At 31.2% G+C, this 11,433-nt stretch overlaps 1 protein-coding gene and 1 non-coding gene across 4 annotated transcripts in view; both read right to left on the minus strand.

The window, feature by feature from the left end:
• The window catches only part of LOC107454283 (Chromosome associated protein H2), a 51,369-nt gene extending 41,773 nt beyond the window's left edge, over positions 1 to 9,596 (minus strand). The window contains exons 1-2 of one of the 3 annotated variants that reach the window (XM_043043757.2): positions 9,581 to 9,596; positions 547 to 589 (exon numbers count right to left, since the gene is read on the minus strand). The gene's annotated coding sequence lies outside the window, so the exon portion shown is untranslated. Of the gene's footprint in view, positions 1 to 282; positions 355 to 546; positions 657 to 9,580 lie in introns of those variants that run through there. The other 2 variants (XM_043043758.2, XM_071187187.1) reach the window with 2 other exon arrangements.
• Positions 2,554 to 2,625, minus strand: TRNAG-UCC (transfer RNA glycine (anticodon UCC)). The gene has a single exon. It is a non-coding gene; the product is annotated as a tRNA-Gly (tRNA).
• Positions 9,597 to 11,433: the final 1,837 nt, after the last annotated feature.

Raw genomic sequence — 11,433 nt, forward strand, 5'->3', positions numbered from 1 at the left:
AGGTTTTCGTGGTTTTCCTCCCCATATAACGCAAATGCGGGTTTGTTCCATCGAAAAGTTTTCCACGAAGGCAAATATTTCGCAATGCTTGATCCTGGAGTTCCCTTGTCTTCTGGATTGAGTTCAAAATTACAAGGCTACAGAATTGAACATTGATAGTCATAAATTCAAAATTGGGTTAGCTTGGGTTGGCTTAGTAAAATTGTTCAACGCCGGTAATAAAAAAAATAATGAAAGGTTTCTGTTATATCAATATCATCAAAAAGAAATATCGATACAAACCGATACTATCGATAAAAAGTATCTGTTGCGCCAAAGGGAAGTTTCGACATTTTTTCAATGCTTCTATGAAATTATCCCTTAAATAAAAAAGAAATAAACTAATTTATCATACTTCCAGTTCTTCATTATAAAAGGATATAATAAGGAATCATTATCAATATCAATCACAATCAAGGATATAATATAAAGGATAAATCATTATAAAAGAAAGAGGCAGAAATTTTAAATATTTCAAATAAATAAAAATTCAGGAAGTAAACTTACTTATTTTTCTCAAGTTCGGTTCTTATAGTCATTATTATACACTCTGTAATGAAATTGAAAGAAAAAGTTCGTTAAAACTTTTAAATGATAAGAAGAATAAGTTGTTTACTCAGTTGTTAAGATTCTGATAAATCGACGATTCTTCTCATTCTTGAAACAAAATACTCACTTCTCAAATATCGTAGCGATTACGAGATAACAATATAAATATATCATTCAATTTGCAGATTAGAGAGGATCTTCAATTATTTTTAGTCTAATTAATCACACATGCCCCCACTCACCCGAGTAAATTCTAATTTTTTTAGGTTCTAACAGGGTGCGTAGCGTTTTTAAAAAGTGCTTAAAGGTGATTATTTTTGATTTACGTTTTTTAAAAGCCCTTAAAGGTGTATTTTTTATTCGGAGTTTGTAAAAATTGCTTCATTTTCTCTCTTATAAACAGAGATTTTTTTCTCTGCCGCGTCGATTGTCGTTCTAAATTACAAAAAAAATTCATGATTTTGAGAAAAAATTCTGCAATATTTATCAGAAGCTAGTTATTTTTATCAAGATTATGCAAAGTTTCTGAAAATGTTTTTGAATTTTATTGATTTTATGTTTAAAATTAAGAACTTTAAACGATAGAAAAAATACATTTTATTACTGCGCAGATCCTAATTAAGATGAACCATCAAGATGGACACCCCCAGGAACCATTAAGATGGACACTTAATACGCAAAAATCCGATCATTAGAAAGAAAGATATTCAGGGTGATATTTTTTTTATTTTGCGCTCTGTACAGTCCTCCANAAAAAAAAAAAAAAAAAAAAAAAAAAAAAAAAAACTAAATAATTTTAAATCTAATGAGATTTGAATTGCAGACCTCCAAATTAAGGAGGATAGTCGCAATTCGAAAAATATGGCACCAATAGGGTCAAGAGAGTGGTAAGTTTAGATTTCTTAATGTTAATTTAATTTTTAGCGTATTTCTCCATATCTCGAAAATTGATAAAGCGAATTGAAAACATTTTGCACACAATTAAAAAATTCCTTTTACCGGAAGATATATTTATTATTTTTTATTTATTATTTCTCATTTATTATTTTTTATTTATTTGTTATATTTTGAATAAGGTATGCAATTTTTTACCTCATTTTAAAGACTGCAATTTTTCTTTCTTAAGCAGAACACAAAATTTGAATGAAATCGAATAGTAGTTGAGAAATCTAATTTTAAAAAAAATTTGTTAATGTAAAATTCGATATCTCAGAAACTATTCGACCGCTTTAGCACAAATTTCGTACTTGCCATAGAAGTTTACATTCTTTAAAATTTGTAAAATATAGTATACCTTACAATTGAAAATTTTTTCGACTACTTTTAAATAAAATAAAGAAAAATAAAAAAAAATATTAAAAATAATTTTTTGCGTGGAAGTATCTTTGAATAAAAGGATTTTAAAATTGTACACAAAAAAACTTTCAATTCACTTAAAATGTTTTTGAGATGCAGCGAAATACCCAAAAAGTAGAATTTACATTAAAGGGTCCAAACTTTACCCGCTCTACTGACCAAACTATTGGGACCCTAATACCCAAATAGCGGCTAATTTTGAGGGTAAGGAATCGAAACCCCCCCCCCCGCCAAAAAATAATTTGTATTTATTCAGAGGAAGTACGTTTTTGTGTCTCCTAGCTTAAAATATCGTCTGCAGAAATAAATTAGAATATTTGAGGTCACCTTCGTGAATCATTTGTTTAAATGCCAGTACGTGAACATCTCACCTTTAGCTCAAAAATTATTCAGAGTTTTTCTCCGTTTTTAATTCTTATTTTAGGTTATTTTATTTTATTTTATTTTGCTCACTGCACTGCGCATTGCGAAGAAGATTTACAAAATATTGTCTCCCGCCTTCTATTTTTGCTAATTTAAGACAGAACAATATGTTCAGTAATTAGACAGAATTCGATAATACAAACAGGATATGGCTAATTAAAAAAAATTTATCGAAACAAAAATTCATGCGTTGGCCGGGAGTCGAACCCGGGTCAACTGCTTGGAAGGCAGCTATGCTAACCGTTATACCACCAACGCTTATGAGATTACCAATATTTACTTTATTTTTACTCTGAAAATAGGATAAAAAGAGAAAAAATACAATTCAACAGGTGAATGAAACTTGATTCGAAAAATCAAGAATAACATTGCGAGAAGAAACTTGTTCTTCAGATGATGCATTCTGGGAATCTTTTTTGTTTTTGTTTTTTGAGACAATAAAAATAAAATAAATCTATCATCATCGGAAAGTCGTGCAACAAGTTAGATTTACCAAACTTTTCTTCTTTTTGCTATTTCTTCTTTTTGCTCTTTCAAGAGTTTAATAAAACCGAATGTAAAACAGACTTGAAGGAAAATCAATTATAAATAATAACTATAAAAATGGTCAAATAATCATGGGGTTAAGTAGGTGCGTATCCCCTGACCCCATCAATAATCTTTTCCCTCAAATATTTCAGACAAAAAAAATTAATAAATAAATGAATTCATAAGTTATCCTCTATTTGAAATTATCAATTGACTTGCTAAAAAACACTTTTTTAAATCAATTTTTAGATTAAGAAATGCTTTAAAATTCCTTCTCTTTTTTTTCTCAATTGGGTATTTGCACTTCAAAAAGAAGACCTCTCACACCCACACGTGACCTACGATGTCAGCGCCATTTAATCTTTGTCAGCAAAATGGCGTATTAAAGTTGAGCTAAGTTTCTCAACATAAGTTAGAATGTTAACTATAAGTTAATCAAATACAGCGCCGTATCGCACATCGAATTAGTTGAAATATAATTCTTTCTAGTCTACATCTTTTACTTAACTTAGATTTATTATTTGTTTATGTATTTTATCGTAATCCTGATATATTTTTGTTTTTCGAGCCTAGAAACAAACTTTGACGCATAATTCGTTTGTTTATGTTCAACATGGCTTCGTGCCTGTCTTTGTGTTAAGTCTCTGAGAAAATATATAGTGAAAGAATTACAATCTTTGAGAAAGAATCTTTGTGAAAGAATTTAGAATGTGTCACATAAGAGAACTGATGCTTGACTGGATTGGCTTACTGGAAATAGAATGGAAAGAACAGTTGCTAACGTAAAGAAATGCCACGGTTCAACAGCCCATCATACCGCACTACATCACTTGCAGGTATCCCATTGTGACATTTTGAAAACTTATTGTAGCCATGCATGAAGTGACTAAGAAGACCAACATTTAAAATAATCGAAATAATAATAAAATATCTTTTAACTCTGGTAGCGCAATCTACTCGTATATTCTAGGAAGAAGTAACTTTAGAAATTCGATTGAGAATCTGAGAAATATTTGATTTCATCGATATCAGTTTTTAAGTAGCAGAAAAAATCGCTATAGTATGGATGGTGGACCGTGTAAAGCTAATCACAGATGGCGCTAGGGGTTAAAGTTCGTCGTAAGACTTCCGGGTTGTTACTTCCGGTTTATCTATTACGTCTAAACTTGAAAAAGCGCGCCAACCAATATTACTATACTAATAGTGTTTACAATATAAGCGTTCCTTCAATTTAAATTTCAGCGAAACGAACAAGAAATGAATTCGGAAGACTTCGCATGATGCCACCCAAACAATATCAAACGGCTATTTTACACAGTTATAGCCAAATAAGGGATAATACTCGAAACATGGCAAACCTTTCACTTTATTTATGCTGTGATATTAATTTTCTTAAATAATTTACAATAATAAATCCTCCTTGAATATGAAGCCTGTTCACACATCGCCTCGTAAGCGGTGGAATACACCGGAAGTTTACTCAATTTCCTTCGGTTTTAGGAAGCTCGTTATTGTTAACATTCAGTCAACCATCGATTCGTGTTAATTAGAAAGAAATATTGTATTTAGGTGTGTGCTGGTAAAGGAACGCACCGGTATAGTGTTCCGATACTTTTTGCTAGCCAAAACGCTGTTCTGGAACTTAAATTTCAGAATTTTTTTGAATATTGTTTCAATATGAAGAAAACACATTATACAAATTATTGAATAAATATTTAAGCGATGACGATTCTGAAAACAAAAACAGTTTGTTTCAGAATAAATCTAGAATGTGTTTTTAATTAAAAAAAACTCCTTCTTGTTTTCTCCGGCAATCAAACACGACTTTGGTGTTTTCAGTCCCATCTCAGTAGTGATTCATAAGCTTTTGATTGCGTCGGTATAGTATCTATAAATTAATTTGAGACCCTTTATGTTTATTCTTAACAGGAATTCGAATTAATTCTTAACAGAAATTTTAAGAATTAAGGTTGATCGTTTTGGAATACCGAGTATGTTTGATTTTGCGAAAAATTTCCGAATTTATATTACAGTTATGGAATTTAATCCTTTTCTAGAATCCTTTTCGGACAGAAAACGAAACATGCAAACAATTGGAAGGACTGAAAATGTTGACCAATCATTTTGCCTAATCTTTCAAGAAGAATGGCTTTAGTCCAGTGGTTGTTTCCTCAATCAAAGCATTTCATAAGGGATGGAATGTATGTTTAGTGTTTAATCAGGGCCCAACTTAGCCTTTGAGATCCGGGGCAAAAACTTCTCTGGGGGCCCCCTCTGCTTCAGTAATGAAGAGCCGAACTTTATGGAGGTGATTAAATTGTTCACCTCTTTGTAAATAACAGGAAAATTGACTAGAACCTAAAATAGCTATTAATTCCCCCTCCCCTCCAATGGTCAAACGAAATATCGTTCTGTCCATTTCTTTGATTTTCTAACAATTCTATGTCCATCATACTGAATGCAGTTCTCTTAACCTTGCCATCTAGCTGCGAAAAATTCATATCCTTGCTGACATTAGGGCCGAATTCAGCTAAATTTTCGCAATGGCGATGGCTTAATTAAGCCAACTAGAAGCCTGTATTTTTGTAAACATATTGCATTTTGCGACATGTAAAAATACAAGCTTTTGATTGGCCAAATGTGTCCATCGTCATTGCGAAAATTTAGCTGTATTGCGCACTAGGAAGCCATGGATTTACGAAATGTTTTGTGATAGATTTGTGTTCATGTGATAGATTTGAGGAAGCTAACATAAAACTGACGGATTTTATAGTGTACTGATATTTTGTTTAAAAAATGTTCATTAGAAACGGAAACCTAAAATAAACTTTCTATTCGATTTTGGGGCCCCCTCTGATGTGGGATCCGGAGAAACTGCCCCGTAAGCCCCTGCCTTTGTCAGGCTCTGTGTTTAATATCTATATACATATTTCTCTTACACGGCACCAAAAAAAAAACCTCATTACAACTCCCCGAATGGCAACGTCAGAAAATCGACCAATGATTGCTGCTAAAAATGTCACATGGCAAATGTCACATGAGGTGGCTCAACATATAGCGCTCTTAAAAACGGAAACAATAACCAGAGTGAGCATTATCAGGTTGTTCAATTCAGATTCATGCCCTAAAAACATGATAATATTTAATTTAAACTCAATTAGGAATTAATTAGGCTGGCCTTCTCCATGACTATAAATAAGTCACAAGGTCAGACTTTTGAGAAAATCAGTTTAGTATTGACTAAACAAGTTTTTAGTCATGGACAACTTTATGTTGGCCTGTCAAGAGTTAAGTCATTTGACAGCCTTTCAGTAATTGCTCCAAGATGCCAAATCTATAATTGTGTTTTCAAAGAAATTCTAAATGCTTAGTGTTAATTTCTTAGAGCTTTGCAGAAAAAAATGTTTTTTGGAAAAAATTTAATTGAAACTTCTATTGGCAGTAGGCAAGGGGAACTGCCAAAATCAAAACTCCCCGATTAGAAATGCAGCATGGCGACCTCCACGTGGTATTTCTCGGGTAATGCTAACAGCCATGCATTTTAATTTATTGTATGTAAAACATCCTTATTTTGTTCTAAAATGTTATGTACTTTATCACAAATGTTAATTAATATAGAAATTGATTTCAATAATGCTGATCACCAAAAAATATTTCATTTGGCGATAAAACAAATTTTTGTGTTCTTGAAAATGAAAGACTTTTTGAGGGTTATTATCTCACAAGGAAAAGTTAGGGTTTAAAGTTTATATTTTTAAATAATAAAAATTTTTTCTAAAACTTTCAGAATTTCTAGCATTAACTAATTTATTTTACACATTTAGTTGAATTTAGGTGAGTAACTGCAATATTTGATAATTTATTTTGCTAATATGTTTCTCATTTAGCTAATGTTTTGATTTTTTCACCATGTACAATCTAAATAGCTAATCTACTTTTTTAAAAGCTAATAAGAACATTGATAGAATTCTTCTACATAAGTACAATACTATGTCTTTGATGATAAAATACTATGTCTTTGATGATAATATACTATACTGTTCGAATTAATTGGGACAAATGAAAAAAAAGTGATTTATTGAAACTTTAGCTTTTAGTCATTACATACCTTAAGTTACATTGATGCATGTCTGTATTAATATGAAGTATGTCCTCCTTTAGCTGATATGACTTCAAGAACACGTTTTGGCATTGATTCCACTAGTGTAGTGCACATGTTCTTGACTTCATCGTCGTGGAACCATACTTGCATAGCACTTTTTATCATTTGTTCTGCTGTCGTGCAATTCATCTTGGCTAAGCGATTCTTTAGAATATGCCACAGGTTCTCAATGGGATTTAGGTCTGGTGAATTACCAGGCCAATCAAGCACTTTTATTTTGTTTTCTCGCATAAAATTCTGGACCAGTTGAGAATTGTGACAAGGGGCTAAATCATGTTGAAATGTTCCGTCGAATGTTTCCATGAATGGAACAATCCTACTATGTAATATATCGATGTACTTGGCTGAATTCATCATGCCTTTTAGAGGCACTAAGCTTCCAGTGCTATTTGTTGTGAAGAAACCCCAAAACATTTGTTTAGAAGGGTGTTTTACAGTCTGTTGGATATGATCTGGTCTCAGATTTTCGCCTTCACTTCGTCTAACTACACTTGATTTGTATCCCTGCACAAATAAATGTGTTTCATCACTGAAAAACACTTTCTTCCAGTCATTTACAGTCCATTTTTGGTATTTTCTGGCCCATGCTAAACGCTTTTTCATCATTTTCTGAGTTAAAAATTGTTTTTTCCTTGGTCTTCTTGCCTTACGTCCAACTTCTAGAAGCCTTTTTCTTACAGTTGAAGTACTCACATCAACACCACAATCCAATAAATCCCTTCGGAGGTCTGTGATCGTCTTTCTTGGATTAATTTTACTATTTCTTATAAGACTTTTATCAGTTCTTGGAGTAGTTTTCCGTTTGCGTCCACATTTTCCTTTTCTTTTTGGAGAGGATGAGCCGGACTCTTGAAATGTTCTAAGAATTCTGGAAACACTAGATTTCCCTACACCAACTGCTGTAGCGATGTCTCTTACAGTCATAGAAGTGTGTTCATTAAGAGCGATAATTTTAGAGCGCTTCCTCGGACTAATATCCATCTTTTATAAGCACATAACTTGTGTCAGACTAAACTCAAAATTATAACCACCAGTTTCCACACTGAAATGCTCACAACTGAACTACAAATACACTAAAATCAGTCAGACGAGTAAATTATAGTGAAGTTCTATCCGTCAACGCAGCTCAAGGCAGATATAGCTGGTTTGAAGCGGTTCGGGACATCACTGGCAATCCCATACCAACTCGAATTTGAAAATCTTGCTTGTCCCAATTAATTCGAACACTATTGTATATGTGATCAAATTTTCATTTTTTTTCGAATGATTCTTGTCAGCAAAACAGTAAAGATTTGTTGTGTATTTATTTTGACGAGAAAGCTGAATAAGATACTCAATCTGCTAATTTTAAATATTTTTATTTTAAATAAAATGAGGTATGTCACCAAGGTTGGCAAGTTTCTGCCGAGGTGGTTAAAACCACTGGTAGAAACCGGTTAAAACCGGCATGGCAGAAACCCTTTTCTGCCACATTTGTGGCAGAAATTCAGAAGATGACATAAAAATAAGTACTGAGATTGACATACAATGGATAATTCATAGAAAAAGCAATTAAATGTTAAACAAAGTACAATTTACAAAATTATCACCATTCAAAATCAAATACATTACATTGTTTGCACTCTGCAGTAATCTATAACAAAAGACAAGTTTTGATGCAGTTTCTAAACCTTAACAATTTCTTAATTTGCTATGCACGAGCGAGAAATTTGAGAAGATTCTTCCAAGTCCAGCAGAACTAGCAGGCATTGCCATGAAGGAACAAGCAAGATTTGTGAAACTTTCATCTTTATGATNTAAATATGTTTTGAAATGCTGTCATTTCTTTCGAGTAGGCATTATAAATGTAATAATATAATAGGTATATTACACTCATTAAATGAAAGAAATTTAGAATGTGATGAATATTTGCCGAATTGTTATATTTTCTGATTCACTATTTAATTCATAATAAAATTTTAATCAGAAATGTTCACAATTTATTTCGTTTTCTTTTTATTAAATTTATCATTGTAAAATAAAAATGTTTCTGAAATCTAGAGGTTACCTATTTACATCAACTTTTCTTTTTAAAAAAATATAGCAGATTCTAAAAATAAATTCCCGAAAAAAAGTTTTTTTTTTTCACGCTACGCCTATGATGAGAAGAAACTTCTTTTTTTAGGTTTAATTCATTGGAGTTCATAAACACAAATTCTTTTATTTTATAGCTTTCAATAATTATAATTAGAACAAAAAAAGCACCTTTTTTAGATTTAACTCATTGATGTTCATAAACATAATTATTGTTATTTATCATGCTATTCACTATAGTAATTAGTTAAACGTTCCTTATTTTCATATTAATATTAATCTAAACGTTTTTCCTTCTTAATAAGAAATAAAAATGAGCCAAAAAATATAAATAATACTAAAATCTAAATATAAATACTAAAATATAATATACTAAATTCAAAAATCAAAATATAATATACTAAAATCTAAATATAAAATCTAAATATAAATACTAAAATCTGTACTTACAAAATAGGTGGTAAGCCACCTTTTTGGAGAAGTTCTGAAAATCAAATAGTTGTTGAAAAAGATCGAGGCACGCATCTATCGATTTCTGAGAAATATCATGGATTAATTATTTGAATTACTACTTGCGAGAAAATTACAAAATCATTATTTTGTTCAAAATAAAAAGTTCTAAAGCGATTCTTCATTTCTCGAAGTTGCAACACCGGATCTGATCTCGCTTTGTAAATCTTGAAGAAAAAAAAGCATCAACTCCGAATGAAACGGAATAAAAATGAAAATAAATAAAGAAAAAAAAAATAGTTAAGATTGAATTTGAAAAATAAATGACGAATATTTTGCAGTTACGGTTTTTATTTTTATATTTAGCTTGCTGTTGCGAAATGATACCGATTTAGCTTTCATAGAATGAGAGTTTCGTTATACGTTGGATTATTTTTATGAATTTTTTTTAGATTCTTATTTTTATTTTATAGAACATAGACTTTATTTTGTTTTTAAGTTCTCCTAAAACTTGCAACCAACGGAAACATTCCATTGTTTCTACCTATTTTATGGTAATAATATTCAATTGTTTGAAGATATGGGAATCGATGTTACTTTCTTATGAATGCTTTTATTCTTTTCCACGAGCATTTCGCTTTAAATGATTACATTGAGGTTATTGTAACTTGAGGTGCTAGGAGGATAGGTTAGTGAAATAGTGATGGCATTTTCATGAGGTAAAATGCATCTTCAAAGTTTCTACCTCTGATTAGTTCAGAGAGTATATTAGTTCAGAAGATTAAATAATCTAAAAATATAAAGTACTTAATAGCTCCTTTTTTTAAAAAAATCTCTTTTTTTATGATTCTTTTATTCTTGATTCTAAAAGTAAGAGGGGTGGTTTGCTAGAATCTGGAACAGCTAATCCTAAAATAATTTAATAAGGGTAATGGACAAAATCACGGACCGCTTAATGTTGCTTATATAAAAATAAACTACGTGATAAAAAAATAACCATGCAACCTTCGAGTATTTTAATAAAAAATAAAATAAATAAACAAATGTTTATTTGAGTTCAGTGGAGATAGTTTCTAGCTTTATCTCCCTATGCCAGTGTTTCCCAAAGTGTGGTACGCGTACCCCCAGGGGTACGGGAGCAGTTTAGTGGGGGTACGCGTTCTTATGCGAATTATCTTGCAACAACCGAAAATTTAAATTTTTTTTATTTAAAATCAAAAGCAACCATGATGCTTTACGTTCATGCGATTACGTATTTTTCTTTTGGCTATTTTTGCAGAGTTAACAGTTAATAATTAGTGGTTCAACAGCCAGTTTTGATTTTTAACTTTTTTGCAATTTTTTTATAGTAAAGGTTTGTAATAAATTCTACTTATTTAGATTATTCTTTAAAATATAGTTTTTATCACTGCAACATAGAATTTTTTACAAAAATTTGAGAATTTTTTACCGAAAATTTTGTAACAAAAATGAAAAGTAAGCATTTTTTTAGAAAATACATTAATTTTTCTAATAGTGGTACATAGCGTTACAAAGAACTTAGAAAGGGTACGCAAAAGTCGTAAGTTTGGGAAACACTGCCCTATGCTAATGATTCAACGTCTTGTTTGCCTAAAGGTCTGGTTTCTTAGGACAAGCGCCTTATCTGGGCGTCAGCGGAAAGTTGACGTAGAGCTGACGCCAAAAAAATACTGGTTTGTTAGCTCAGCGTGAGCAGTCGGTCCAACGCAGACATTATCTCTCATTGCGCATGCGTTAATAACGTAAACAAATATTTATTTTGAATTTGTATTGATTTTGTTATTGTCGACCAGTGTTTTAGAGAACAAATAATGACTTTGTCCAAGAAAAAA

Source organism: Parasteatoda tepidariorum, chromosome 10 (genome assembly GCF_043381705.1).
Source record: "Parasteatoda tepidariorum isolate YZ-2023 chromosome 10, CAS_Ptep_4.0, whole genome shotgun sequence".
Lineage (NCBI taxonomy): Eukaryota > Metazoa > Arthropoda > Arachnida > Araneae > Theridiidae > Parasteatoda > Parasteatoda tepidariorum.